Source organism: Polyodon spathula, chromosome 29 (assembly GCF_017654505.1).
Source record: "Polyodon spathula isolate WHYD16114869_AA chromosome 29, ASM1765450v1, whole genome shotgun sequence".
NCBI classification, from domain to species: Eukaryota; Metazoa; Chordata; class Actinopteri; order Acipenseriformes; family Polyodontidae; genus Polyodon; species Polyodon spathula.
This window is the reverse complement of record NC_054562.1, coordinates 6,513,408-6,519,407: the sequence shown is the minus strand read 5'-3', so window position 1 is coordinate 6,519,407 and position 6,000 is coordinate 6,513,408.

Genomic DNA, 6,000 nt, shown 5'->3' with positions numbered 1-6,000 from the left:
CGGTTTAATAGAACCGCAACTGCCGTGGTTAACGGTCCAGTTGGTTTACATCGATTTCTTTTTTTTTCTTTGTGAATCCTGTTTGAATTGTTTATTGTCTGTTTGAATACGTCTGAGTAATAACAGGATTGTCTTTTCTGTTTAAAAAGTAAACCTCAATAAACCCTCGGTTTTGATTGGAAACACCTGTCTGCCTCCTCTGTGTGGCTCACACGCTCACAATGCATATGTTTAAATTATAAGGTAGCATGAATGCACTTGATTTATTACATGATTTTTCACCTAACTTTTCCACGAAAATGCAAGCTCATCAAGAAAGAGCTTCTAATGCAACACCTCAACAATGCAAATGAATAGGAAAAAAAAATAATTGTTACGTTTTCCAGCAAGACACACATTTCACAGGCACGCATGTGAAAGTCAGTGATAAAATATGACGTGTGAATTAAGTTGATTTGCATAGTAATGTTCACTGCAGCTCAGTTCTAATAGTACAGTGCTAGTGTCACTTCCAGACAGTTGCAAAGTTCATTGGGTCTGGTAGAAATACCAAGAGAGAGACTCCTTTCAGGTTTGAATGGGAAGCAATTTCTGATGCCAACTGATCTGATCTTTATTAAAAGTACACCTTGGGGAATTTAATGTTGAGCAGCATTTAAATGAAATGACTCAAGGGCCTAAAACGGGACTAGCACCCCCTTGTGTGTGTTTCTCACTACCAACACTCAACAGTATGTATTTGTAGCAGGGCGAAGCCCTATGTGTAAATAGTGTGTGTTTACGTGTTGGGAATATTGGGTTGGCAGGGAGGGGGTTAAAATCCTCTCTGCCATAATACATATGAGAATGTGGCTGCAGCCTTAACACTGAATGATTAATTAGCCTCCTGCCACATGGTAGTTTGGAGCAATACCAGAAAGAACATAAAAAATAAATCTGTGCTATGGGGCAATGGCAGCATATTATGTTTGTCTTACGAGACCTTGTCTCTGGCTTTCGCAACTAAGAAGTGTAAGTTAGCCTTTATATTTATGTTCTTCAATATGAGCACTGTCAATAGCTTTCTCACATTTCACACACAAACACACACACACACACACACACACACACACACACACACACACACACACCGACTGCATCCATCCTACATAAGACAAACAATAAGCTTCTTCCGGCAAAAAATAAACTAAAAAACAACAACACACCAGACGTGGTGAAGAAGCGCTTTAAGGCTGTGTGTTTGTCAGTCTTGGTTGGTGGGATTCATTGCCACTGAAACAAAGTCACAACGGATTTACAGAGGATGGCTGGAGGTGTCGACATTTCCTTCTTAACTACTTTATCCAGCTGATGAAACTACATAAAGCAGTCTAGCATTATGGTGTACTGTACCCTACAAGTAGGGGTACAGTGAATACTCTTGTAAGATGAATCTGAAACAAAGATGTTTGTTTCTTTGAAAAGCTTTTTTTTTTTGTCCCAGTAAAATATTCAGTTAATGCACAAATATTAACTAAATAAAATGCATAAAACATATTTTAACAAATATTGCATGGTATATCATATAGGGCTGTTAAAGGCCATCTGCATTTTCAGAATTGCTCGTTTCTCGCCTGTTTTATGTTCTGTTCTGTGCATGCTGTGTCATTCTGTGTTGTTGTTAGATATTATTTACCAGGCTTGCTGCTAATGTGTTTTTTCAAGCACTGAAAAAATCTGCATTCTGAAGTGAGGTACTTTGAAAAATAACCCCATTTGCAACTGTGACCTATGTGAGACATATAGTGGTAATCTTTCAAATGAAAGTAGAATTTATGCTACAGAATAAAGCAGGTAGTAATGCAAACAGCTTTAGCAGATAGCAAAATACAGGTAATTATATAAATCTTACCCGTTTTACAGTTCCAATAGCTACATAGGACTCAAATGTGCAGTTTTGAAAGAAACATGTGTTACAGCAGCTCAAGCATGTATTGTCATTTTAAAGCATTTGGTACTATATCAGGGTAAAGACATTTCTCAGTTAAAACGCCTTCTTTTTGCAGGAAACTTTTTAAAACCCAGGCCTGAAAAGAGACACTCCTTTCACCAAACATACATTATGTCTTAAAATTCTGATTTCAGACCTATATAACAAAGTGCACAAGAGCTGAGATGTATTGAAATTTTTTGTTATGTACAATCACTTGCAGAATTGCAGAAGTTTAGCAAGCTAACATGGATATACAGACACTGCTCCCTGTTATTCACGCTTAAGGTTTTAATTCTAAACAGCCAGAAGTAGATACTTCTTCTTTTGAAGATAGCACAGACACTATATTTGCATAGGCAATCATTAATCCACACAACGTTCCATCATCCAGCCCCCTGTAGCCATCCCTAGACCGGCACAGAAGAACAGATTTACAAACACCACGGCGGTTTGCAACACAGTCGTTTGAAAGACATGTAGATTACATCTGTTTGAAACCAGAGTAATAAGTTCAAACCCTGAGATACCATGACAATCCTGCTTGGTCCTATATACTGTAGCTACCACCTTGACCCAGAGAAACAGCACATTGCTTGGGTCTGTTGACTTAACACCTGCTACCTGCTAATAGCATCTGGGTCTGTCATATTGATGGATGTCAAAAATTCTCACAGCATGTCTTTTTGATATCGAAGAATAATGATGCAGTGACAATTTATATAGCATAGCTGTTTATCCTGTTACATTAAAAAAAAAAAAAATCCTATATTTTCTATGTCTGTCTCTGCCAAGTTAAGCTATAGATGTGAGTTACCTGATCGCTGCATTTTCTGACACAGCTTTCACGTACAGCTTCAGACCTGTATTCAAACACAACTGGACTTGTAATATTAAGTTTTATAATATGTAATCTTTACATATAAGGGCTTGGAACTACAATTTAAACAAATAAGATAGAAATACATGAAAGCCCTAATAAAGTACAATGTGTCTATGGCCTTCATCATTGTGTGTTCAACTATACAATACCATGTAGCTCAGTAATATATTTAATGTGCTACTGGTTGTCTTTGTGAGGTTCCTGACCAGTAATATAGTGTGGTGAAGTATCCCCTCAGTTTCCCTCCCTACCCTTTTGAATAACTACCTGCAATCAAATAATTATCTGTAACACTTTACAGCTATGGCCAAAAGTTTTGCATCACCCTATAGAACTCATTTTGCTTCATAAAGTCAAATGAAACCTGCTGAATAATGTTAACATATTGAATTACACACCACTTTGTAGTTTTACATATACTTAACATAAAATTGTAAAAAAAAAAAAAAAAAATTGAAATGGGACATTTCGAAATCTAATACGAAATAATGTACTACTATTATGGCTTCTGGTAGACTTTTGCAATATCACTTAGTATCGTCTTTAATTACATGTCTCAATCCTAAAACTGTAGGTGATGCAAAATGTTTGGCCATAGCTGTACATTAAGAGTCTCTAATTACTGTGCATTTACATAGTAGTTACTTAGTAAATAATCGTGTGCTTACACATAATTACAATGTTATTATGCATAGTTACAATGTACTTAACTATTTTTTTTGCATGATATAACACTAATCCTAAACCAAACGCTAAACCTAACTCCACTAACCCTAACCCTTGTGTGCTTAACTATCATGCAAAAAGATTTACACTGCAACTATGCATAATAACATTGTAATTATGTGTAAGTACACATGTATTTACTATGTAACTACTATTTAAATACACAGTAATTAGAGACACACACATATATCTACAGAACCATTGTCTAATAATTCATGGTGGTAGTCACATATCTTCTGGTCCGTCTTACGTGCCTGATTTGACTTCTCTGTGGAAGCACAAATTTGTCTAGTTATTTTACTACCACCCAGCATTAGGTTTAGGGAATGTGAAATCACATTAAAGTAGGATTTGTGTACATGTGGTTTGCATTGTAGCAGGAAAAAAAAGACATCAGCATCAAGATGAAATCCGGAGAGTCATATTTTTAATCATGCCAGTCTGCTGCCAACAAAGGGCAACATTGACATGAGACAACAGATCGATTGATTTAGATATTAAACCAGTGCTTGCCTTGAAATTTGCTGAGATTATTGTTCCCTTAGCTATTACATGAGAAGAGATTATATTATTGAACTGTGCAGCGATAGAGAAACCAGTGTCATTGTACTATTAATACCAAAATATACTGTAATGCTCTGAACACGTCATTAAGGGGATTCAAATAGGATCACTTCTAAATGGCTGTGCAAAAACAGACATTAATAGCAGAGAGAGTTTAACACTGGGTTTATGTTCATTCTGCTTCTAATTCGGAACTAATACATTTTCTAAAGCCTCATGGTAGAAGCTTCTGTTTTTTTTTTTTTAATATCAGTATCAACAACAATAAAATATGGATTACCTATGCATTAATTTTGTATAATATGTCTGTAGCTTGAATTATAGATACAGGGTATGCTTAATTTTATTCAAGGTTTTGTCTGTGCAGTGTTACTGTGAAAATAAGCACTACGTGTTACTGTAAAAAATTTATGAAGAAAGAACTAAATATTTCTGTGAAGCAAGACTGCAGGATTTGACTGTTTGGGGCAATGTAATCTAAAACCCTACCACAGGACCACCAAGAAACAGCAGTACTATAACATGCATCTGTATCCCAGATTAATGTCTGTATCAAATACAGATGCCATACGCAGTCAGACTTGCTGATGCAAGGGGATGGAGTTATTTTGAAAAAAATAAATATTTTAGCAGTCAGCATTTTGATTTCATTAAAAGTTCTTTTACTGTTGTCAAGGGGCTCCCCTGGTAAAGGCATGACCACACAGTGTGCAGGGTGAGTCATACATTCAGGGTGTGCCTGTCTATTTTCTGAATTTGCTTTGTGTATAAATTATATTATTTTTCATACATCGTTTATTTATTTATTTTTTTGCAGTGGATATTCAGCAATGGACCGGATTATATACACTGATGGTTACCTACCTAATAAAAAAATACTATAAATCACGCAGACATTTCTGAGTTTTGGTTTTGCAGGATGCTGTGAAAGTGGTGTGTGGCAGGCTGGCGAGTGGATAGAGACCCAGAGACAGTCTGCAGTTCAAAAAAATACAAATTTTATTATAAATAACACAAAACAAAAGTGCACAATGGCAAAATAAAGGGATTTAAACACACAAAAAAAAACCCCAATACAAAAACAAACTTACAAAAACAAGGTTTCCAGGCTGGGCAATGCCTTCACTGGAAACACCAACACCAACACCAACATCAACATCAACATCAACATCAACACCAACACGCTTCCTCAGCTCCCTCCTCCCAAATGAGAAGCAGAGGCCTCCTTTTATGTCAGGTGGCTGGGCGCTGATTGATCATTAATTAACCTAATCAACTAATCAACCCCAGCCACCTGAACATAATAAACCCAGGCAGGTAGGGGAAATTAACCCCATCCTTGACAATTTAAAAAGGGCAGAGCTTTGCTCTGCCACATGGTGGTATTCATTTTTTTATTTCTTCTTGTCTATTTAAATACATGTTAATGCAAACTAAAATAATAAAACAAAAATGAGTTGGACAAGCCACTGATTTACTAAACACGGATTTACATTTTAGCGTGAATTGCATTTACAGGTCACTTAGCCTGAGGGATGCTAAGATGAAATTAATTCAACTTTCTGAAGCAAAATACAGCTGCGCATGATTTTCTTTTTCCATTAACATGAAAATGTCGTGCAGGTGAAAGTTCTGAATTAGAATGTTGAGGGTTGCTGTCATCCTTTATACAATCAGTGTGTTTCTAAATATCAGAAAAAGCTGGGTGAAAGCACTCACAGTCAAAGCAAAGGGAAGGTGCAACCTTAAATAACATCAGTTTGGGTGGTATTTAAAGTGGATGTAGCTGACAGAGTAATGGTACTTGTCAGGCACTTCCATTTGCCATCCAGGTTAAAATTGGTAGTTTTGAAGACAG